The following is a 26,815-nucleotide window of genomic DNA, read 5'->3' as shown; positions in this document are numbered from 1 at the left end:
AGCATCCAAGTGAAAACAAACATGAGGGAGATATAATTACAAGGGATAACAAGACTTAGGTTGTAATCTCTTGCACATGTTGTATTATCAGCTGAATCTTTGGGTAGGTCTGATCCAAAGGCTGCTAAATGTTAATGAGGGTATTCCTTCTGATTTTAATAGGTTCTCAACTAAATCCTAAACCATTTTAGTTGTGTGATGTGAAGCATGGTGTATGAACATAAACCTTGCATGGCATTAAGTATCAAAACCAATGTCTCATTATTCTTCATTTTTAATGTAGCAAAAATAGCCTTTTTCAGAAATAAAGACTCCAGATAACAAATTTTTCAGCAGTGCTTTTCTTGAGTTCGCGCACTTAGACTTTGGCTTAGATGTAACGTGAAGCAATTAATTTCCTCTGTTTGGCAGGTGAACAAAATTCTTGCAATGCAACTTTGACTTTCATTTTAGTTGCAGTCTGTTATTGCTAATGAAAAAAAATTTTTCCTAGCTTTTCTCCTGTATCAGCTGGATAAATTGTTAACACTTAAGAACTCCCCAGGCAGTAATGAATGACACAGTTTTCTGTGTTATCCCTGATAAAGTTTAGGATATGGAAAGCAGCTTAATCCTCTTTCTATACTCTCCCATCTGTGCTTTAGAGGCACCACAGTAAATTACTACATACTGAAGCACTGCTTCAGATGCAATTTCATATTTTCAAAGCTGAGATAATTTTACTCCACAGTGTATTTTTTAATCTTTACAAAAAAAAGTAAAATGTTTAAGGAAGCCAGGTCAGATAAAACTCTTGAATTTAAGAGATGGATGGTAGTTTTTAGTGAAGTAAAACTTTTCTAAGGGTTACTTGGAATACAGAACTAAGCCAAACAAATTACCTTGTTTACAGAAAATCTGCAAAGTGAAGTGTTAAGATTTAACTCAATTGTCATCTGCTGTTAATTATAAGACAGGAATAGTAGCTGACAAATATGGCTTGAGGCACTCTTTATTGTCCTTTAAACATGCTATTGCCAGTGTCTAATGTCTTTGATCCTGCTTTCACTTTGCAGAATGATTTTACTTGGTACAGTTTTGCCATTAACCTGCTCAGCCACAGTTAGGGCTCATTTCTTTCTCCGTGAGGAAAGCTTAAGTTTTGTGTTGGATTACTCCATGTTTTATCAGATGTGCCTTTTGCTGCTGTCTAATCATTAAGAATAAAGGGACTGATTTAGTATCTATTGGAGTAAATTGACTGACTCAGTTCAGAGGCTGAGCATAAGCAGCTGGTCCAAGAGTAGAAGTGAATGCAGTGAGACATATTTTATAAACTTCTCTATCTTGCATTTTTCTGTATCCACATAAAACACCACACTTAGTAAAACTGAAAAAATTTAGTCAATTCAGTGTCTTGCTCAGGTCACCATATGGTTGTAGAACAGCTGGTTCATGTTAAACCTTCACAAAATTGAGATTATTCTTAGATGAAGCAGCAGATACTTTGAAGAATCTGCAGCCACAGTGCAGCATCTAAAGCAGCCTGCCACAAATCATCAAAACACTCTGACAGAGAAAGAGTTCCTCTGTAACCCTTTGTTACTTTGAATTTCAAAGCATCATCTTACTACCTATCCTATGTCCTGGGACTAACCTGAAGAATAGAGGCCATCCCACCTGGTGACCTAAACCCAGCTAAGCAAACATCTGTCACCCTACAACCGGATTATGGCAATCCAGGACTTTCTCTAAAACCTGTCAATTGCTTCTAAGACTAAAAGATGTCAGACCTGAGTTTAATCTCCTAATTCTGTGTGGGGAAAAGGGACCATGGATTTTTCTGTGGGGGCAGGTAACCCAGTTCTGCAGAGACTACCCTGCTGACATTGAAATAGAGCTGCTTCCCCCGCCTATGCCCAGAAGGAACTCCTCTTTTTGTTCTATTTTCTTTAGGCCCTTGCCAAGTGCTGGCTGCTGGGATTGCAGAGGAGCAGGGCCCCATCTCCATCACCCGACCCACACACATCTGCTCCTCCAGTGTGGTGTGGGGTGGGTGGTGAGCAAAGAGCCCCTGAGTGGGCAAACCTGGCTTTGTGCTCACCAGTGGGAGAAGTGACACATGGAGTCAAAAGCAGCTTCGTAATGATGAAGAGCTACCCATTGGGGCTAAATTGTAATTGTATATTGTTGAAGTAATAGTGAAGTGGCATGGCTCTATGCTACAGTAAATTTCAGAAAGTTATTGAAAAAATAACAATACCTACATATAAGGCATTCATGTGGTCTTAACTTGGCCTCTTTGGGTACCTGGTGTGATGTTATCAATGAAGACAGTAATCCAAGTGACCATGAAGGAGAAGCAGGGACAGGGTCTAAACCCTGCCTCTGGGAGGGAAGGAAAGCTCACTTCAAAGCTGGTGCCTCTCAAGAGGCAGGAGAATGGGTTACCTTGAGCCTGAGAAGGTCGAGGAATGGAGGGACCTGCTGGCAACATCCTCCCCCTGCTTCTCTCCACTTCTCTCTCCCTACACTTTCCTTGGGAACGCCAAAGCAGCCCCAGGGTCTGCCTCCCACACAACCCTGATCCCCAGGGACAGCATTCAGCCCCCTCTGTGCCCTGGGGGGCTCTGGAGAACAGCAGGTGCAACAAAAAAAGGAGGAGGACCTGGCTAATCCTCTGCAGTTTAACCTGAACATCGGCTCACAAAATGAAACAACAGATGCTTCCCAAGGGCACGACACGGTGAGGCCTCCTTGAAGTAGGGGAACAGCTTAAGCCTTCCAGCTAAGGCTGACAGATTTTCTGATAACAGAAAATGAAACAATCTAAAAATATGCTCTTCCAGCTACCCCTACAATCAGTTACAGGTAGATCATAGCATATTTCATAAATGTCAAAGCAAGCTGCCCTGACATCATTAGTCCTTTATTTTAGACACTTCTAAAAAGAGATAAGCTAATTATTTATGAGTATTCAAAGGATAAACAAGACACAGAAGTAGATTGATAGGAACACCCTTAATAACCTGATCCAAAGATAATTCATGATTTCCAGTTCTCTGAGGTTTTTTTAACTTTTTGTGGCTATGCTACTTCTTGACTGTATGTTTTTTTTATTGTACTGCTGTAAGCAGTAATGATATACAGTAATGAGGTATATAAACAGAATGCAAGCAGGCTAAAAATTAACTAGATTTATAGTTTGCTGATAGAAAAACAGAAATACCATACTTGGTATAGTAGACATTAGGCTTAGGTCTTAGGTGCAAATATAGAGCAAGACATATGGCTTTCTTAATAGTAACATGAGTTACATGAACAGTAACATGAGTTCACTTTTTAGTAAATTTGTGTGTGAGCTTGAAAATCATTGCAAACAAGGTAACATCTTTTGGAGCATTCATATAAACTGCTAATGAAGTAATGCTGGAAATTCTGAAATGTGTGAAGTTCCTGCTTGAATAACACTGTGACTCTGCAAACATCACAATATAGGAGAGATATAAATGAAATGCTCAGTGTCTCCAAAATAATAAGTATTCACAGCAAGTTGTGGAGCAAACGGATGGAACACCAGCAAACTTCATGATTTGGGCATGAAAGCAGAAGACATTTCAGTTACAGGAGGATTTATATCTTTGTCAGGGCTTGGGAAGGCACTGAAATCCTGCCCAGATTGCACAGGTCTTCTTAATTATAAAGAACACCAATAATAAACAAGGTCTAACTTGTATGTTGCTGTGTCAACCATCCAAGGGAACCATGTTTCCTAATTTTGTAGTAACATTCATGGAGCTGTTTAGAAGGCAGAGCTGCATCCAGTAGCCATCAGAGAGAGTCATCTGGTCTGCCATTATCTGACAACCAACACCTCACTGGGGCTTGAGATACAGGCAATAGAACCTCTCTGTGAGACCAGAATTTCTGTCATCAAAAGTTGAGAGAATGTTTAACAATTGAGTAAAAATACAAGTAAGAAGGTTGTGATAAACCTGTGAAGAGAATTTGTGGTTTTTGAAGGAATATTTGTGCTTCCTTGCAAAATGCTTTCAAGGAAATACTTATTTCCTAATCAGCTTAGTCATAAGTTATTATTAAGAGCACTGGTCTTTTTTTTTTCCTTCTGAAAAAGAAAAAAAAATAAATATGTGAAACAGACATTATTAAATAGTATTATCCATAAGCAGCATTTGAAAATATTGGTGTAACCAGCCAGATTACACTCATTCTCACAATGAGCAACAAGAAGGAAGGGGAGGGTGGGCTGTTGGAGGAAGAAGGAGCAAAGGAGAAGACAAGAAAACTCCATTCATTCCCTGCCTGGAGTTTCTTTGCCCAAGAAACAAGGCCTAGTCTGGTTTTGCAGCTTTGTAGGAATGTCAAGGGCATTGAGAGCAGCATCCATTCTTTCAGCAGGGAGGACAGGGCTCTGACCCTGCTCCCTGGTGCACTGGCCCACAGGGCTGGCTGTGTATGGATGCTGTGTCTGTGCACTCCGTTAAGGAGACTCCGCCGGGGCTACGCGGGGCCTTTCAGGAGAGCTGCGGGATGTTGCCTGATCGCCTCTGCTCCTTGCAGGTGGGGTAGCTGGCACAGACAGTCCAAGAACCCCTGAACACCTTCCTATCATTACTACTGTGCTCTCCACACAGTGTGAGTAGCCAGTCTAGACACTGGGTTAAATAATTGCTGTTAATCAGTGGCAGCCTTAATTAAACTTTTGCCAAGCAAATTTAGTTAATCGTTCAAAACACATTTGTGAGATTCTGCAAAATGAACAGCTTACCCTCCACCTTTGTGAAATTATGGTTAATCATTCACTAATGTCTGCATCATCCTATTTAAACCTTCCCCCTGTGGTTTTAGACTTCTTTCTGCTTGCTAAGCCACCACAGGGGAGTGATATGTAAACACACAAATACATTATTGTAGGCTTTTCCTATTTGTGGAGCTGGGTTCTATCAAGCCATATTTACAGCCTCACCAAGAATGATCTATAATTCATTCGTCTCACATTCAATTGAATTAATTTAAAGGTATAATTCAATTTAATAAACATGCAGCTCAGTGTACTGAGCAGTGAGACACTGCAGCTGTTTTGGGTATGCTGCATTTCACCCCACCTTTCTGTTCGCAGCCAGCCTCCTAGCTCCTGGAATTCTTATATATCAAACCAAGTACCACACCAGAGCCACAATGGACCGTAACAAGTCAACAACAGCTTTTGAACCTTCAAGCTGTGTAACTATTAACTGGCTGTCCCAAATTTCTTCAAATTCTCCTTCTCCATGAAGATTATGTCCTTTACTCTGCAGCTATTTTAAATCCTCTTGATATGAGCTGCTGCACTCTTGCTCCTAACTCTACTAAGTCCATTATAGACAACCCTTTCCTGTGATTTACACCTCATTATAAAAATCAAATTTCTTGGTTGTCAAAAGTAAATTGACTGCAGCAAGCTGAAGGTACCAGATCCCTAGCATACACAGCCATCGCACCACTCTAAGGATGCAACTTGGAAGTGTGATGGAAGGATATCCTATAAATACAGAGCTCTCATAGAGAGGAAAATGAAAAACCAATTATCAAGTTGAGTGAAGAAAGTGCAAACTGTTTCTCTCCTAACCTTAACCCCAACCACCAGGATGGGCTGAGACTTGGCCCACTCTCAAAAGCCATCACCCAGATGAAAAAACTGTCAGCAGAGAAAATGTTCTGCAGGATCTTGCTCCTTGTGCCCCCACTGCTGCCAGAGATTTAGGCATTGTGCCTCTCCTAATACTAAAACTTTTCTTTCCTGTACTTTTAACCATAAGCCTAAATTAGATGTGCTCTCAGCCATAGTCTGGGTCCCCCATATATGTGTGAGATGAAAAAGTTATTACAAAAGAAATAATTACATCACATCATCAAAAGGTCTCTGTGAAAACTAAGAAAATTATGTGTAATTATTGTAATTTCTGAGATGGAATTTTAGTTTTACATGTAAAAAATTGATTTTTATAGTTTACTTGCTGAATTAAAATCAGAAGCACAGTACATGTTCAACAGACTCTTCATTATATCTTTCTTTATTGATCTAATTCAGTGCTGGAATGCTGCTTATATTCCAAACTTCCTTCCAACTATTGGCAATTCTAGCAAAAGAACAATTTTTAAATTGACTATGATATACTCTATGTGTCATACACAAAAAGAAATTATCCAGGTTTATGCTTTTCCTTTAAAAAATAGTGATGTTGCCATAAATTTATTTTCTTGGCAATTTTTTTCCATTAATGTTACTGATATTATTTAATTGACTTAAGATATGTAGTCTTCCTTACACACACATAAATATTACAGATTCTATCCCTCTAGCATATTCCTCAGAAATTCAGTAATTTTCATCAGCTATTTTACAATTTTTTCCTGTCTATTGTCAGCTTTTAACCACTGTTTTCCTCTATTTACTTCGAGATTATGCAAGTTGGCTGTCTGAGTGCACCAGCACTATCAGAAGCCCACAGGCTACCCCATATATACTGGGAAGTTCCATCAGCTCCTGCAGCAAATACCAGTGGAAGTATCACACAGCCAGGTGCATTTTGGACAGTCTTTGACTTACACACAGAGCCAAGGAGCTTTTGTCAACATGGTCACCCACAGGCAGCTGTGGGGCTGCATCTGGACCCACAGCCTGTAGCTCTTGCAGTATAACAACCTAGCTAAGTCATTAATTAGCTTTGATTAATATTTTTAAGAGTCTGTCCCTATGCTGCATGTATTAAATGGTAGTAGGTGACATGTAGAAATTCAGAATTTTTTTTGCTACTTCTTTTTCCTATATCTAGGAAATCTTAGCATATTTACACTAGCTACACCATTCTCTTTTCCCCTTGTCTCTGTTTGTGCCTGTGAACATGACAACCCCTACCAGTTTTACCTTCTTTATTTTCTGCTAAGCTTGGCCATTACCAATCTACTTCAGAACTTGGGAAAAGGAACACATTCCAGTCACTGCTCTGTGCATCCCATACCAACAGAGCAGCCTACATTAATGAGCAAAACCCCAAACAAAACAAGCAACATCACAAAATCCTGAATATGCCAAATGCCTTGCATAAACAAACTGAAGAAGAAAAAATTTCCCCAAAATTTTTCTGGTTTGATATTTCTATAATTGTCTCAAATATGGGGGACTATATTTACACCCTGATATGGGATTCTTGTGTTGATGTGCCCCTTCAAACTTGGCCCTCTTAGCACAGATTCTGGCTTTAGCAGAACCTGAAATCAGCAGCTATTCCAGGCTTTGGACAAATATGGTTTATGAGTGGTCCACCCCCTGCCCCCATCATATCCGAGGAATGTCATGGCCTTACAATGGCACACTTTTTGAACCCTTTCCAATTTCAGATATTTCCTTTCTCTTTTAATACCTCATTGCTTTTGCATCAATTACAGCCTGACCTAAAGCCACTCTGGCAATGAATGTGATATATAGTAGAATCCATTTAAATGAATTTCTGATGAAAGAATAAAACTGTTAAAAGAATAAATTTACTCCACAGATTTATACAAATCCTGTATATGCACTAAAATCCTCTTAAAGGAAAAACTGATGGAAGATTAAAATGTTAAATGAATTAAACCCCCAGCATGCAAGTGAAATATAATGATTATTTGACCTATTAAATGAATAGCTCCACTGACCATATAATAGTAAGTATTCAAATATATGTCAGTTTTAAATATGAAGTAAAAAAACGTAAAGCAAACAGTGACCAATGAGAATATCTATTTATACAATAAAATTACAGAACCACAGGCAAATGTTCTTGAAAGGTCTTTGTTCACCCAGACTTAAAGCTGGAAAGTCCTTAATTTATTTTAAGTAAGAGAGAATTTTGATGATTATTAGAAGTTAACTGTACAGCATAAACGTAATTTTTGCTTTGTTTAATTTCAGCATATTGAAATGTCTGAGAAAGCCATTCCCTTTCCTTCTGGCTGTGGTTAATTTCTAGGAATTTATTTTAAAAAAAGATGCTGACCAACATCTGCATTAGAGTAGTCTGCATGCCATTTTACAGAAAATACCTTTTAAAACTCTGTTTTATCTATCACCACTAGCAAAACATACAAAAACACACATTATGAATGCTGTAATATTTGCTTTAGCTTTTTTACTTTTAGTGTATAGTCAAGAACGTAACATATAGACATGTTTCCAAGAAATATTACATCCATGTATTTCAATGCTAAAACAAAAACTAGGGATTTTGTCTTTGCCACCAAAAGCACTATTTCGGTAACACTAACATTCTGTGAGGTGATCCTACTCTGGAAAAAAAATCTTGCCTTATCTATCTTGGGTTTGGCCAACTCCTTTACTAACTGGTTTCAGGTTTAAATCCCAGATTAAACCACTAAAAATGTGCACTCTAAATCCCCTGGCCATGAGTTGAAAACAATTTTATCAGTTTCCTACCTGAGAAGAGTTGAGTTCATATTCAGTTTAGGTCATAGGTGAAATGAGTTTGTCAGTCACAATCTAGCTTGTAATAAATTTATATCTTGATCATAAAATTACTGTACTACTCAATTAAATATTGCCTGAAGGGACTGATCATTAGAGATGGAGACCCAAAGATGGATATTGGGGACTGAAGTCCATTTTCAGTGTATGAAGAAGTGTAAAATCCCAGGACAGTCCATTCTCAGTAGCAAGATGCTGTGCATGGAAATGGCATCCTTCCTCCTGTCAGATCTTCACATTTGCACCACTTTTTGATTTTATGACCCACCAGATTTCGAAAATTCCACACCAAGAAATACCACAACCCTTGAGTCACAGCCTTCTCCGCAGAAAAGGCTCTGTAGAAATTTAAGGGGTTTTTTAGTGACTCCTTAGAAATTGTGATTATCCTTCTGTCATTTAGCCCAAATCCTATATTTTTGAAGGATGCATGGACAAAGCCAAGTCTTTACCAGAGGAGCCTGACTGGCAGTGAAGCATCCTGAAAGCTTCACCTTCCCTATACTGAGGGAACAAAGAGTGTGTGCCAACTGCAGAACACCAGAGGAGTACACCTGGAAGGGTGCAAATGTGTCAGTCCTTTCCTACAAAAAAAGGTATCTTCTGCCTGTTTCCCTCCTAAAAGCAAAACCAGATGGATGTAAAAGGTTAGGAAGGGTACTTCAGCCCCCTGGGTGAGGTTAACTTCAAGTCCTTTCAATTCCTGATTCTCCCATAAACTTAAAAAAAAAAGGAAGGGAAAACTTGTTTACTTGACTGGCAAAACCCAAGGAAAAAAAGCCTCGGGAGATTTGACAGTGGAAACCTTTCAAGGTAGAATTTCTCTTTTATTTTCCCTTGTTACACAGACAATATCCCCCTAATCTTACAGTTGCATTGAGATCAGAGACCACAAAGAAATTTTTAATTTCCTGAAACTCCATCCACCATTAAATTCTAATAATCAATACACTGTAATAGCCATAAAGAATAAAGCTGGAAATAACCACACAAACACTTCAGTCATCCTTTAAATTGTGTTCTTCTGTACCTTGGAAAGCAAAAATGTAAACTGAAAATACAAACAGATAGTAATAGGGAGACACAGGAGATTAAATTCCTGAATTAAAAAAAATAGCTGGATGGCTGGGCCCAGAGAATGGTGATGAGTGGAGTTAAATCAGCTGGTGGCCAGTCACTAGAGGTGTTCCTCAGAGCTCAGTATTTGGGCCAATTCTATTTAACATCTTTATTGATGATCTGAATGGTGGGATCAAGTGCACCTTCAGTCTGTTCGCAGAAACAGATGAAACAAATTTGGGCTGGAGTTTTGATCTGCTGGAAGGCAGCAAGGCACTACAGAGGGAGCTGGACAGGCTGGATCCATGGGCTGGGACCAGTGGTCTGAGGTTCAACGAGGTCTTGCACTTGGGTCACAACAACCCCTTGCAGTGCTATGGGCTGGGGACAGTGTGGCTGGAAAGATCCTTGGTGAAAAAGGACCTGGGGCTGCTGATCAACAGTGGCTGAACATGAGCCAGCAGTGCCCAGGTGGCCAAGAAGGCCAATGGCACCTGACCTGGATCAGCAGTCGTGTGACAGCAGGACCAGGGCAGAGACTGTGCTCTGTGCTGGGCACTGCTGAGGTCACACCTCAGTCCTGCGCTGTTTCGGGCCCCTCACTGCAAGAAGTGAGGGGCTGGAGTGTGTCCAAGAAGGGCAACAGAGCTGGGGAAGGGTCTGGAGCACAGGTTTGGTGAGGAGCAGCTGGGGGCATTTGATCTGGAGGAAAGGAGGCTCAGGGGGAACACTACCCCTCTCTACAACTGCCTGAAAGGAGGGTGCAGCCAGGTGGGATCAGGCTCTTCTCCCAGGTAACAAGTGACAGAACAAGAGGAGATGGCCTGAAGTTATTTTAGCAGGGATTTAGATCAGGTTAATCAGAAATCAGAAAAAATTTCTTTGTGGAAACATTGTCAAGCACTCGCTCAGGCTGCCCAGGGAAGTGGGGGAGTCACCAACACTGGAAGCATTTAAAGGCATGAAGATGTGTCACTTAAGGAGACAGTTTACTGGTGGACTTGACCATGTTAACACCTGGACTCAATGATCTTAAAGGTCTTTGAAAGCACATGTATTGGGTCAGGGTTTTGCCAATTAGAAGTTTGATAAAGAGATGGTGATTTTAAGTTTGACATTCATGTTAAGGTAGTCTGTGAGACTGCCTAGTTGAGAAGTGCAAAGTAGTTGAGAGCTGGGAAATGAAGAGCTTTTGTTGACAAGAGAACCACTACAAAGAACTGGAGATCACTGCATAAGAAATAGAGAGTATCCAAGGCCAATTTGTAGTCAGCAAGGCTAAGATGAGAAGATGAATGTGAAATATACTCAGAGAATACTGTTTTGGTAAAGATTTTACTGAGCCTGACAAAAAGAGCCCTTTTCCTTAATCGTGCAATGAATGACCTAGTTGAAGAGAGAAGCCCTTCAAAGCAAGGCAGGAGAGGACACTGCAAATTCATGCAAGGCTTAAATACCTTTTGAGAGATTTACAAATGATATTGCCTTTACAGGACAGCAGAAAAATGTAAGCATAAGGAAGGTCTTGATTGTTCCTTTGCCATACATAAATAACAGCTTGTAATAACCCAATACTCCCACTAAAATCTTGGCCACTCACCAAAGAAAACCACATTTCCATCCTCGTCTCTTGGGAATCCTCTTCTGAAAGACTTCATGTCTTTTAACAGCTCAGCCCACATCTGTATTAGTCAGCTCACCACATCTGATTATCCTTCTGGGTGAACACTCAGAACAGGTGGCTGCAACTTATTCTATAACCCTTTCTTTGCCAAATTTTTCATTTATATCTTTGGTTTTGTTTTGTTTTTTGTCCAAAGGAAAAAAAAAAAGAAAACAAAACAAAACAAAAAAACCAACCTGAACAATAGAAGAAGAACTTAAACATCATTTAGCTTTGGGAAAAGAAAAAAATTGAATCAGGATCTGAAGCTATGTTTAGTGGGTTAATCTGTTTTAATCCATGAAAATCAGTCTCAAGCCACACTCATTAAGAGGAATTTAATTTTGTTTTCTGTTATTTAAGCAACCTAGGAAACATGTGACCTTCCTGCCAATAATTTCCCTGTACTATTTATAAGCATTTTTGAAGATGCTGATGACAGTGCTGAATGTCAATAGGATTCTGCCTGTTCTTTAAGTTATTACTATTGCTGTAGAACTTAGAGCAGCAATTATGGAGCAAGACCTGAGTGAGCCACAGGATACACAGATCCAGAGTTAAAGACAGGTACTCTCACAAGAGCAATATGAGTAGCATTAGGAGTTAACATGGATCTACATGTGCAGAACTGAAACAGTGTTGGTGAGAATGGCAGAGAGGAGTTGCATCACCAATGCCTTCATTGACAAGAATTTTAAAGAAGATTTGAAACATGATAAGACAATAACCATGACAATTTGCAGGTATTTATTGGGACCATTGCCCAAGAATGAGGGCCATCATGAGAAAATTTGTATGTTTGATAGTTGATATGAGTGTTAATGATGGGTCAAGAAGAATAAGCCCTGAATAACAGTCCTGGCTATTTCTGAGAGAAAATTAAAGTTTTAGTGGCTTCAGTGGAATATGTCTGATGAAGCAAAAGAGGAAGTAAAGTAAGGATTTAACTGAAAAGTAGACCTTCAAAGTTCTAAATTGCACCTTCAGTTACACATAAATAAAAAGGAGAAAGACAAAGGAGAACACAAAGGCACATTGAAGCTAAGGGTATGTAATATGTATTATGAAAGACTGAAGCATGACTGTAATGTGAAGGGAAAAGCTGGAGCATCATAGGAGAAAGGAAGGAAAAGAGGAAAAACATTGATACAAACTGAAGGCAAAACAGGATGGCACTGAGGCACATGGAGATAATTAGAGAAGGAGCATGACGCAGGAGCTTCCACCTGAATCAGGGGAGAAAAGACCACAGAATCTTTACAAAGATTGTAAAACAATCTGGGAGGGGATGGGAAGCTCAAATGGTCTTTTTAGAGGGGAAGGTTCTCACTGGAATAATATTCCAGTGGAATATTATTCCAGTTTTCACTGGAATAAATTGCTGACACTTGTACAGAGACGTCAAGAGTAAAGGTGTGGAAGGTTTTGAAACAGGATGCAAGCTGGAAAAAATGTGACTGGGATTATAAGCATGGAATTTCAGCTGGAAGAGAAAAACTGTTTGATCAGGAAGACGGTGGAATGGAAATAGAAAGTATTCTGTAGCAGGAGGAGACAAGCATGGAGAAGCAGAATTCATTCTAACTCGGCAGAGTTTAGACACAAGTGCTGCAAGGAGAGCACCAAAAGTAGTTCTAAGCTGCAGCTTAGTTGGGCAGACCATGCAATTAGAAAACACATTGAAGGAAATAATGGCAAAAGGGAGTGAAATTAAAATAATGCATTAATGTACAAGTTAAAAAGAACAAGCAGCAGCAAACCAGATCCACACACAGCCCCCAAAAGAAAAAATCAATCCCAAACCAGAAGAAAAGCCTGAGAGTGGATAAAAAATTATCTGCAATTGCCTGTAAGAAATGATGGGGGAAAAGATCAAGCAAGAAGACCTGTGGGTGGCTGATCTCAGTATCTTGAGAATAAATACTTTCTTACCCTGTGTCCTCTAGGGTGGATAAATTCCACACTGCAGATGAATTCTATTAATGCAGAACAAGCATGTGCAGTGATTAAATGATTTGTGTGAGATGACACAGAAATCAGAGCCAAACTTTAACCCCAAGACCCCAGGTCAGACAGTTTGTGAGCTAAGAACTGTCTCTGAGGTACAGACTGAAGTCTGATATCCCCCTGCTCTCTGCAGAGCCTCTTTTTATAGGTCTACTAATGGAAGAGCATCTTGTGAAGTTCAGATTATGTCTCCAAATATTTTAACTTGAACTCAGTGCTCTGTAAGAAGTATAACTCTGACATTGTAGGGACAAAGGTACATCCATAAATGGCTCAATTTTTTATCTGCTGACAGTTGGGCAGAGGGGGAAATCAAACTACACCCCATCGCATCATACAGTTGGGGAGCTAATGCTCCCCATAGCTCTGAGAAGCAAAAAGTAAAAATTCACTACTCATGAAGCACCTACCTGTGCTGACAGCTAATTTAGGCCCAATATACATGCTATGCAAATAAAATAAATTCTTATGACACGTCAAGACTGGAATCCAAGGAAGCCTGGCAATAATATTGAAGCAACACACTGTTTGCATAATGATTTCTGCAGTATCACTCTTTGTTTTGAAAAAACATCTTTATGCAGTTTCACTGGGAACAGAAGTACCAAATTCAAATAAATGACAAAATCCAACCACAATCACTAGTTTGCTTACAGTTTATCCTATCACTACACAGAAATCCATTCTAGGGTTTTGGGGTTTGTATTCTGGTTTGCAAAATGACAATTAGGGATAGCCTCTTGGTCTCCTTTCAGATTTTTGAGATATAAAATATCTCCTCATCTAATTTTAGAGATTCTGTGTATCCTGTAAACTCATTTCACATACAGTTTTGATCTATCAATAGCTCACTGAACATTTAGAAACAACATAATTCACTAGGTTCTAATTTTTTATTTGAATGATTTTTGAGACTTTTTGTCTGCCTCTTAGCTAAGTGCTTCTTTAGCCCCATGCGTTCAGTATTTTGAGAGCTGCCTTTAATAGACCTGCTCTTGCATGCACTTCATCCACAGAACTCCTCCTCAAGAAACCTACAGCACAATAAATAAATGAAAGAACTTCACCCCAGTGTATCTCCTCAGTGGCTTTGCGTGACTTTTACTTCACCTCTTGAACCTCTTCAACACACTGTCAGACTGACTGTGCTCTCTCCTTATCTGAGATTACTTTCTCTGCACCGAAATGCAGTTCATTACTTTCTTCAATGGAATTCCAAATCTGCTCTCTAATAGATTTCTAATCCTCAGCAAACCCACGCATTACGAAGCAAGTGCTGTGCTCGCCATATGGTTAATCTGATTTTCAGTGACCCTGCCCCATAATTTTCATTAAGAGCATGTGATTAGGAAAATACCATACCAACAAGAATGTGATTCCCATTTCCGGCTTCCCCTCATTGTTCTGGGGGGATTCTGATTATCACACACCCTTTAGTCTCTACAGAGAACTGCAGTTGCTTCCCCTCAGAAATCTGTTATTACTTTTAGGAGTATTCAAGGGTGTCATAGACTGCTTCTCAAGCTCAGAGCAATGCATGCACAGTTCCCTGGACACTGCACTTCACTTGCTTGTAGAAGAATTAATAGATCAACAGATTTGTGATCTATCACAGCAAGGATGGGACTATAACACGAAGAGTATTTCCACACTGGCACACTGTTACAATAAAAATGGTGTCTTATTTTTATCCCATTTCTGAGCATGCAAAACAATCCAACCACTTGTGATCATTAATAATCTTGTGCAGCTATTCACAGCAATAAAGGACTTCATCAAAATGTCCTTGGAGAATTCCTGCTTATGTAACTCTATATCACCCAACTATATCCTTATTTTACCAACTGGGGGTTTCTAGTGCACGTCCTGTCACAAGCTGTTCTGAGATCATACTGAATAATTTTCAGTAGCAGCAACCATTAACCTTCAAAGTACAGGAATTTTGGTGTTGGAAGGAGAATAAAAATACACATCAGAGGATGCGTGAAAATCACTGATTTTCAAGTAACTGTTGCAACATGTAGAAGAAATCCTTTAGTATTTATAGCAAAAAAATACAAACAAAAGATGTTTAGACTGAGCAAGTATGAGACTTTAGAGTGGAAGATTTCATATAAATGTTGATGTTTTCATGTTTTGTATTATGGGGGTTTTGATGATGTATTATGATATGGAGATTTCTTTTCTTATATGAATCACCTAATTCCCAATGCTAGGCTGTTATCAGGCACCTTGGGAATGAGGCCTGCTGAAGACAGACATTAAGAAAGGACCAACTTTCAGGTGGGTGAACATGCTGTTCTTTTCCCACTTAAATATACACAACTTGATATTTTCAATTACTATCCTCAGCACAGCAAAAAAACTGCCCTTGATGTTGTTCTACATAGCCTGTAGCTGGGACTGAAACAGAGTAACACAGCCTCAAAAAATGATACAAACACACAATGCTGCTCTGCTTGGGTAAACTCCTCTCTCAGCACTTTTTGAATCATCAGCTATTTATTTCAATATTCTGCATGTCATCAGTGCTTTGGCAGCCCATTTTTTTTTCTCTTTTTAATACTCCTTGTGTATAAACAGCACATATAAAATTTCTGATTTGGAACAATTCATTCTTAACTTGTTAAAGTCTGGTCTGGTAAATGCATCATTTGTGTCATGACATCACCCCAACTTGTGACAGTAAATGCTGTAAGAATTCATATCAAGGTGTTACAAGTCTTGCATTTATATGTTTGACTGATAGTTTCACAGTGGAAAAATATCTGGGTCATCACTTTCCAGAGGCACCAGGGCCCGTGTTTCTATTCCTGGTCAACCTCAGAACACGTTCCATGCCTGCTCAAGTGGTGTTTTCCCTGCTGACACAACCAGACAGACAGAATTGTAAATGTTATTGTGAGAAACAGCAATTTCCATGTGGGAGAAGGGCTGATAAGTTTCAAACTATCCTCTTTTGGCTTAAAGAAGCCTTCAGTGCTTTTATTATACCCTCTTGATTTAGCTGTTTCTGTTGAAAGGGCAGGCTCTGACCTCCTACGAGTGCTGTAAACAAGCTGCATGCAGGTTTTTAAAGATGATCCAGTTTGGGAGCATGTACAAAATCCATGTCAGCTACTTGATTTACCTGTGACTTCAGTGGGTGGAAACCAGCCCCAGACTGTCTGAAGTGGCTCAGTTTCTAATATTAAAGTGAGATTGGAAACTAGCAATAACACTTGATGTTTTTTTTCACCTTTGAATTGACTATTGATCTCGCTAACTGCAGTGAAGGAGGTTCCAGCACTGAAAGCTGGTTATGGAGAAACGCCTTCTTAGAGAGACAAGAATATTTCTCAGACTTGCTTCATAAACATTTCACTGAACTCAGCTGGGACAAGAGCCTCCAGAGCCCACTTCTCTTGGGAAAAATGTTGCCTTTCAGAATCTGACATTTCCCAGCTGGAACTGGATCTGTTTCTATGAAATCAGAAAAGCAAGTGTAGCTCATGGCTATTAAAGCGTAATTTTTTTGATGTGCATCCATCATTCATGCTGGTGACCTAATCCTTGTAAAGTCAATGGGAGAGAAGAAAAGAAGACAATTCACAGACCCTAAAATACCCACACATCTGCTCAAAACTCTTCCACAATGACCCTTGCATATGAGTCTAAATGTGAAGCACTTGCAGGAAGAATTTGACAAATAATTTAAAATAAGTAAGAGTTGAGAAAACTCTGACCTTTTCCACAGAAAATTCATGAAGAAATTAACAGAAAAATAAGCATCCACCATTTACGTAATTCATAATTAATTACTTTTTCAGTTCTCTTCTCTGTCCATACACTGCAAGGGAGGGACATGCCATAACCACAACCATGAGTTTTTTCTCTTGCTTAATTTTTTTATCTCTTGTGTTCTTCAGAAGTGTTGTCAGTTTTGCAACCAGTGCAACTAGGCATGTCTCACTGAGTTCAGTGATGTGATTTACACCAGCAAGGACCTCCAGCTCTACTTCTCCGTCTTTTTAATTCATCTACTTGCATAAAGCATCAGCTGACTCATATGCAATTACCCTGAATTATTCACCAGGGTAAGTAAAAGTTACCCGTTTAGGCTCTCTGAGTCAGATTTCTGATATTACTTTAATTACAGGCTTCCTTTTCGTTTCCAAAATGTCATTCAGGCCCACATCTGTTGCCACCTGGCCACAGAGAAGCACAGTATCCTGTGTTCAAACCTGTACAATGCTGACAGCTGCTTTCAGCTGAGCTCCAGATATACTTCACCTGCAACCTTCGGTTCCCTTCCTCCTCACTGAGGTGTGTAAAACCTCCTAATAAGCATCACTGTGAGAAATAAGTCTTTTATCTAACTCTCTTGAGGGAATTATACACTTCTGGGAGCCTCTGAAAACAGCCTGTCCTATGAACCTGCACTAACAAGGAAGCCACAGATAGCAGAGAACTAGAGATTCATGTTCATAAATTGTCAGGCCAGAAGGAAAAGCTACACTAAGGAGGCAAAGCCCTGCTTAGGTCAGATAACCATCCCTGCCACTAAGCTATCCATCTAATGAGCCCCCTCATCAACACCTTTGCCAAAAAAGCACTAAGTCACCCCCATCTGTCCCCATCCTTTGGTGATATTGCTCAGAGAAGAGGATCACTGGATTAACAGGTTATAAAACCAGGAGCTGCTTGGAGAAACTGAAAAACAAAGATGAGCTCCAGACCCTGAGATGCTCCTCATTGAGCTAGGGCAGTTTTAAGACCCCTTGAAGCTAAACTGCCTTTTTTTTTAAAATGTCAGTGCATCTCAGAGCTATTTTAAATTGGAGTCTGCCAAAACTCCAAGGGGCCATTATGATAGAGATCATCAATGAATAAAGAAAGATTTTGGGTATGTTCCCTTTACAATACTTGCTGCAGGGTTGTAGGATGAAAATTAAGGACATTATCTCCTTAAAGCTCTCCCACATTTTCTGACTTTTCAGATAATATTTCTCTTTACCAAATCCATTTCTCATTTTATCTCATTTCCCCTGGCTCCTTCCATTGGCCTCACCCCTGGTTTGTTCTGAAATTTGCTTCCTTCCCCTCTCATGCTGCCTTCAGCAGCTCCATTTCTCTCTGAAAGCTCTCTCCAGTACTAGATTTCAGCTTTGCCTTGTATGCTTTAGGCCACTGTCAGCTTTCCTCACGCTCAAGACTCATCTTTCTTCCTTCTCCCCATGTCTTTCCCCCTCCCCCAGCAAGTGCCATGAGCTGCTATGAGTTTTCACATGGATTTGCTTCCCTCATGAGCTTCTTCAACATATGACCTGCAGTTCCTTTCACTTTATCCCTAATTAGTTTCAACAACCTGTATTTCTTTCCCAAACTGTATGCACTATCAGATGCTCACTTTATCCACCAGAACTATTCATCCTCCAAATCTTTTTTCTGTAATGATCATCAAAATCATCAGTCTTATTGAAACACTGCTTAAAGTCCTGCTGCAGCCTGTAATTCTTTAATGAAGGGGTTGGTGTTGGTATAATTTACCTGTACTATTCATATTTCAATGGCCTCAGTTCTATTCAACAAAACTGTTTCCAATGAGAAATGATATTCTGAAGCATGAACTGTATTTACATTTTTCTTCAAATGTAGTACTCAGCTGTAAAGCTAAGCATGTTTTCCTCTTCCCTTTCACATCAGAGAAACTTTCACTTTCATTCCCTGTCCTATGACCTGAAAGTACTCTCTGCCTTTTTCTCACTTTTGTAATCACTGCTAGTCTGGATATAGATATCCTAGTAGAAAGTTGCCCCAGCAGACACCAAATGAGACAGAAGTCACACCAGCAAAAAACAGGAAATAAAACAGACAAACCCCTGCTTAGTTAGAAACATTTTAAAAAAACCCAAAAAACAAAACCACAACAATGTAAGCAAACATACAAAACAAACAAACAAAACCCCCACAAAATGACAAAAAACCTCAAGGCAGTCAGCTTGCCCCATGTATCTTAGCTCTTCCCAAGGCCCTCTCCCAGCTGCAGTGGCCAAATACCTTAGAGTGGTTTCCTAAAGGTCAACACAGTGCTGCAGTAATATTACCTTTCCTTCCTCCAGTGGATTTATTTCACCAATGATTGTTCTCTGCCTCAGCAAAACAGCTTCATCTCTTTTCTCTATTTAGCTCTTGTGGGGCTGACCCCTGCTGCAGCAGTCCCAGTGAAGTCAGTGGGAGTGCTGACTCTGGAAGAACCAGATGTGTCCCATTGAATAATTATCCAGGGCTGAATGAGCTCCCAGAAGTTGTGTGTGAAGACAAGCATTGACACTGAGAGGCTGTTAACCAAAGCAGGAGTCCCACTAAAACAACATTCCCCACTGCCTCCCAACAATGCCCTCACCGACCTCTTCAAATAAATATGTCCACTAAAAAACCCCAAACAGAGATAAGATTTCAACAAAGAGAAATGGTATTATTAAAAAAGAGATTAGAACACTAAACCTTTCCCAACTGTAAGTCAATTTCATCTTTAAACAGAGGTCAGCTGGGTTTTTTCTGCTGTAGAAACACATGCAAACCTTCCTAGTAGAAAGGCATTTTCTGAAGTTTCAATAAAAGTATACCAGAGCTACAGGAAAGTGGAGGTCTTATTCACATTGAGGAGTATTCAGTAATCACAGGATTTAGAAATTTAACTACTAGAGTAGTGTTACCATCATATTTCAAATCTCCATACCTTCTTGGTGATTTCTCATGGACAGTTCCTCACAGCACTGAGTCTTTCTACAGCACAGCCAACAAACTCCAGCTCTCTCCTTCCTCAGCTAACCCACCCTTTTGTAGCACTCTTCTTCTTATTGGACACAGCTGTGGCCTGTTAAGGGCAGGCCTGTTCCTAATCTTTGGTGATCAGTACAGCTGCAACTCCTCAGGTGTGAGACCACCTTCTGCACTGTCTTTATTTTCTTACATTCTATCCCTCCACAGAGTAGTACCTTGTTGACACCTAGTTGCTGCCTTATTGCTGACAATTTTCTAGTTTATCTTCTATGTTTTTCTCTCCAGCCACTGCAGATACATTCTGCGTGAAAAATAGGGGACAAAATTAGTGAAGACTTAGTGTCTCATTTAAATAAGTATTTAAAATTTACAACCAAGGCAGTCTTCAAATTTTAAAATATTCTTTCTAGTAAAAAATAGCATGAACTATGCAAAATCTGAAACAGTAAGAAAATTTTTCAAACATCTTTGTGATGATGATGAACTCACAGGTAGATAAGGGCACCATTTACCTCTTTTTTTTCCCTAGTTCTTTTAGGAGGTGAAATCCAACAACCCAGCAGAAGAACCCTGTGCCACTGGTGGGATAGAGGAGAGTATGGAGAGAGATCTAAAATTCTGGAGGTTCATTCAAGGAACAAAATCCCTTTGTAGCCTTTCTGGCCAGGACCCAGTTTCCCAGGGGTTGAACATTGGTGCACTACACTTTTGCTCAGGGAAGAGGATCTTTATACCTTTTTCCAAGTGAGGAAGAGAAACAGGGCAAAAGTATAGTGTTCATTAAAAGACTCTCTCTGGAACTGTTTCCTGAAGGAGTCTGCTTGCAAATTAATGTCTTTGGGTCTCTGACTTGCCACCCCGAACCTAACTGGATCTTGCACTGCAAACCAGAGATTCTTCCAACTTCCACAGCTTTGGAAGTCCATGTTGTCAGAAGAGCCACATGGCAAAGGAATAAAAAAATTTTGTCTTTCCATTCAACTGTTTTCTTTGATCACTGTCTTTCCTGCAAAGCCCATAAGGTGTATGGGTCTAAGCCTGCCATGGGTTTTGACTCAGCTTCAGCCAAGTGCATTGAATTCATTAAACACAAATATTTAAGCCCACAGAAAACATCTCCAGAAAGCCAATGGGACATTTTGCACCATCAATTACCCTGCCATTATCAGCTGGTACTGACTGAAACTCTGTAATTGCACTTGGATTAAAACTTACAGATGCTCTTCCACTTTGGTTTGGGGTTTTTTTTGGTCTTTTTTTTGTTTGTTTTTTGTTTGTTTGTTTTGTTTTGTTTTTTGGTTGGTTTCTGTTGTTGTTTTCTTTGTTTGTTTTCCAAAAATCTCCATAGAGAAGATAAATAGGGAAAAACCAACCAGAAAAAATTGTGCAGGGAAGACTCAATTGAGTTCTGCTGACAAACCCAGAAGTGTATTATTCCCAACACTGTAAGGCACTGCAGTGGAAGGGAGCAGGAGGTGGTCTCACTAATAAAGTGCCCCAGTGAAACTCATGGTGGGACAGGTGAGTTAAAACTGGAGCTTGGATTTCAGATGAGACATTATTGATCTTTCTCTGGCTTACCTTGAAAGCAGGGGCTAGGAGTCACACCACCATGGAGATACAGCTCAGCACGGAAGAATAAGGTTTTGATGTTATCCTGATCAAAGTGGCATCCCAGCCACGGGAAGCAGGGGAAAAGGTTGGACTTGATGATCTTGGAGGTCTTTTCCAACCTAAATGATTTTATGTGATTCTGTGTAGAGGGAAGGCTGTGTGGCCCTTGGGAGTGGTTGTGACTCAGGTTCATTGTCCGACCTCTTTCTGGGGTAGGCTGGTATAATCCAGCCCTTTATATGCAAGTGGCTGGGGGAGAGCACTATAAATATGGAACATCAAAATGTCATTTGCACAGTCACTTTAAACAGATATGTCCTAGCACTCTCTTTCTTCTGCTCAGGAAAGATAATAATCTGTTAAACTTTCTCCCAGAACTGCATTTTAGCATTTTAATTACAGACCAAACATACTCACCAAATGCACTCTCACTATAGGGCATGCCTTAATAAAGTCAGTACATGGTGCTGCTGTGACCCAGCAAGGTCAGTGCCTGTGAGGAATGGCCAAGGAGCCCGCTGGCCCCTGCTGGAATCCAGGACATCCCTCTGGCTGCCCTGCATGGCTCAAGCCCCTGCCAGGGGCCTCAGAGACCTTGGAACAGAGCCCAAGAACCCTGTGCCTTTGATTTTGACCCATGGAAAAAATTACCAACCTCATATGAGGATTTACAAGCCACATAATTTTAAGTATAATCATAGTTAGTTTGTCACAGGGTGAAAAGTAGAATTTTGGGGTTTTTAGAATGGAGGCTCAGGGTCCCAAGATGGAGGGATTTGGGTGGGCCTTGTCCTTCTTTCTCCTTCTTCCTAGCCTCCATCTTCTGGGTGATGGTGGCACTCTTGGATTGGTGTAGGGTAGAGATGGACTGTCTAACATAGGTGATAGGTATTGGAAAATTATTGTACATAATGTGCATGTAGTTTTTAGTATATAAAAAATTAAGTACACATCCATGAGGGTGGGCAGTGCGCCACCGACTGACCTGCTGGACGGACCTCAGCAGGCCAGGGAAAGAATGTTGTAGATAACAGAAAATAACCTTGATAACCAGGACAGAAGAATCCTGACTCCTTCCTTTCTGGGAAAAGATATTCTCTAACACATCTCGGGGTCATCCTGACCACAGAGACCCCCGAGAGACACCGGACCAGGACAGCGGGACAGGGACGGGGCCCACTCGGGGCTGGGCCAGGCCGGGCCGGGAAGGAGCTGCTGCCACCCACCCGCACCAGGGCTCCTCCACGGCCCAGCAGAGCGGCTGAAATGCAATTATTTTTTCTGATGGAGGGCTGCTGCTGGCCGTGGTGTCCCGGGAGAGCCCGAGCTGTGCCCCTGCTTTGAGCGCTGCCTCCCTCTGCTGTCCTGCCGCAGCTCTGCGCTGGGGACACGCCAGGTCACCTCCGGGAACGGCCCAAGTACGAGGCTTGGACAAAAGCCTTGAATAAAAATTTTTGCTTGACGCTATTCAGTCTCACAAGGAACACTTTAATGTCTGGAAGTGTCAGTCCCAAGCGGTGGAGGCTTCACAGTGGAAATACACAAATAAAGAATGGCTGGGAAATGCATTTTCTCCTTACGGATCTGCCCAATCAGGTTTCCATTATGAATAAGAAGTAATAACCAGTAATAACAGCTTCTTCTCTGAGAGAGAAGTAACGTAAATTTCTAAGCAGCAGAGATTCCCTGAAAAGAGTGGAATATGAAAAAAGTTCACAGGTTTTACTTTTTGACAGGGGTAAAACAAGGAGCTAACATCTGACTGAGGCAGGGGAAGTCCTTCCATCTCCCTGTATCCAAATGCAAGATATCAGAATTCAGAAGATCAGGATTCTGAAGATAGCCCATGAGGTTTGCAGGACTGCATAACATCTCTAAGAAATCTGAAAGTTTGAATAAAAGCACCCATTTTCATTGGCACGGATGATTTGAGCTTGGTGCTTTTATCCCTTTCAGACAGCACATGATCAGCCTCTCTAACAGCCTCTGGGCACTTCTTCATTTGCAGATCAGCAGAATTTCTAAGCCAGTCTCAGTTCTGAAAGGTAAAGTGCCAGTGCACTTAGGAATTTTGTTTAATTGGGATTTTTCCAATGTTTTCATAAGCAAATCCAAAAGTTCTTTTCCTTCTGTAAACTCTTAATAAGTATAATATTCTTGAAGCAGTGAAGTGAGCTCAGCTCACAGTATATTTGCAGTGTCAATGACTATTTTTATGTTCTTCATGCATGAGCCATGACAATACTGTCCTGTGTGATAAAACATATATTAAATCATGGATTGCAAGCATGATCCTACAGTCTCGACAGTTTGCTTTCCAAACAAAAGATAACAATTTGCTGAGTGAGCTGCTTTGAATTCTTGCAGGCACTGTATTAAGTTCTATTGTGATTTAACAGGGGCTAAAATTTGCTCTTATTTGGTTGTGAGTCTTTCAGTAGTCAGTGTATGCACATGAGGGCACATTCTGCCTCTTTCTATTTAATGTGCATGTTACAGTTCAAATTCTTCTCTTCAATGTACTTAGTGGGAGACACACTGAACGATATTTTATTTACACTAGTAGTGGGAGAGGTGTTGAAATTTTCATTATTCCAGTTTTTAATAGTGTTGGAAAAGGAATGTCATGTCTTTTTTTTTTTTTTCTGTGACCTCTAAGTAGAAGTAATTTGTTCCATACAAATTAGGACAGAGACTGGAGGAGAAGTTCAGCATCATTCTGTAGCTCTATGCAGTATCTTTTGCATCCAATTAACTAATGAAATCTGAATGAAGGCGGAGGTGGGGGGGGGGGGGAATAAGAATAAAAGTCCTTTTTTTCTTTGAAACATTCCCAGTTTGCAACAGACAAGAGTGTGGCACTGCCCTGCTGGAGTTCTAGTGTAAAGTAATAAATCAGGGTGCAGAGTCAGACTAGAGAGAAACCTGACCCCCACACAATAATCTGGGTGTATGGGTCCAGGAGAACAAGGAGTTTTGAAAATCCTTTGCGTTGTTATGGATCCCCATGGCTCCTTGGCAGAAGTCCAGACCCATGCATTAGCCATCTCAGAACAGCTTCCTCAGGTTTACCTGATAATATTGTGCTCTTTCTGGCACTAAAAAGCCTTCCCTAAAATTATATCTTTTAATTCAGGTATTGGTTGACTGGTTTAGCAATTCTACTTTTACCTCAGCTCGCACGTAATTCCAGAAAACTATAAACCAAGAACAGAAGGGCAACAATTACACTGTGTCCCTGATATACACAGACCCAACATCCACACACTCCCAAATTAGTATACTAATGATGTTACTGCTTTAATTAACCATGCTACTGTGCCTGTACTGGACTCTTTCCCAAGAACTGTTCAGGTTACTGCGTAAGGCAAGGACACTGATTTTCCTCTAATGCCTTTTTTTTTTTCTCCCCTTTATTGACAAGACTGCCAAGTTCACAGAAGAATCAATAGCCAAGGATATTCACATAGGATAAGATTTACAAAGCATGTTTCACAGACAGTAACAACTGGGACCTCGGAGCACTTACTGGAACCAACAAAATGACAACTGATATGTCCTCCAGTGAATCTCTGTTAAGACGTTCTGTCTGCAGTAATTAAAAACTAGGTAATGTCACCTGTGTGAAAAGCCCACCATAAAATCAGCTCCACTTAGGAGTGTAACTTGACATGTTGACTTTTTCCATCAGCAGCTCTGTCCTCTAAGCCTGCCTCTGGCCCTGCTATGCTGAGTAGCACCTTCCTTAACTCGTATCAACCAAAGCAATACACTCTTGTGATACCTCTTATTTTTTCTACCATCTCTTTCCTTCAGTATTATGTGTGGGATGGTCTGGTAACTCATTAATTACAACTGAGAAAATTACCCCTCAGTGAACACACAAAATATTTTTTCACACAGTTCTTTTTGTCATATATATATTTCAGAGTAATTACATCTCTCTTTCAATTCTTTGAGCTTATTTAAGCCAAGTGATCTTGTCCCAGTAAAATACCCAAGTTTTCTGTTGTGTACTTTTAGCTGTGCAGGACTTAGATAGATATCACTAAGCACAAGGGTTTCTTGAGTATTCATAGTGTACAGTACAAATTAAATTGATTCTACTTCTTCCTATACTCCAGAAACACCTAAACTTCTACCAAAATCAGAACACACACATGCACACACAGAGTCTGAAACAAATCTTTTTCATGCTTTTTCATACACACACTTGTACTGACTTCATGCAGAAACTTTTATGCAGAGAAATAAAGAAGGAAAAAAAAAGGAACTAACCTTATCATAGGTTATTGCATGTAGGAAGTATTATAAATATAATTAATTGCTTGGCTCTCTTCCTTCTCTGTCATATTTCCCTCAGGTCTCTGTTCCATGCTCAAGGCCACTATTTGATGGGGGAGGTATAAAGTCATAACAGGATGATGTAAATTTCCTTTGAGGTGCCTTATATATCACAGATTCCACAAGGGAGATGAAACAGCAATTTTGTCCCTGCTCATAAGTAAGGGGTGGAAGAAATGCTTCTTGTGAAGAGAACTAGACTCATGCCTATTCTCTAATTGAGGCCAGCATAGTATATTATTCTTCAGGTAAATCTTTGATAACACTTATTGCCTTTTCCAAGACCCCTTCTGTAAGGAGGGCTTGTAATTCTGAGGAGGAAATGAAGAACTCCAAAACTGAGGGAGATAAAGAAAGTGTCAGTGTCAAGGGTCTTCGATGTGGTCTGTCAGCTGAATTTTATGTTTCTGCTAAATTAAAATCAGAAACTCATTACAGAAAATGAAACAAGAGGGTAGTTCAGGCAGTCACTTTTTAAGATCACCATCAGCCTCTGAACAGTTGAGAAGCCTTTGTCCACCTACTGTAGATACCTGGGTTGCTTTCTTGAAAAGATGCAGATCTACTACTCTGACAGGGTTGCCATCAGGGCTTTCCTGAGCATGCCAACAAAGCCACTTATTGACCTTAAAAAGCTTAATTAAGCTGGGCAAATGATGATAAAAACCTAGGGAGAATACTCATTTCAGAAATATTTTAATGGGTCCACCCAGGGAAATAAGATAACACTTAGGTGTGCACATTCCATGTCCAGTATCCCTTTCATCTCCACATACTGCCTTTAGAAATCACCTGTTATTTAAGATGCCAGATGACCTTTTAATAAAACAACAGTGAAGTGACATTTTAAAATATTTCCA

The sequence above is a fragment of the Agelaius tricolor genome, unplaced genomic scaffold, assembly GCF_023055355.1.
Source record: "Agelaius tricolor isolate 1412-34295 unplaced genomic scaffold, bAgeTri1.0.p SCAF_9, whole genome shotgun sequence".
NCBI classification, from domain to species: Eukaryota; Metazoa; Chordata; class Aves; order Passeriformes; family Icteridae; genus Agelaius; species Agelaius tricolor.
Note: the sequence above shows the minus strand (reverse complement) of the source record.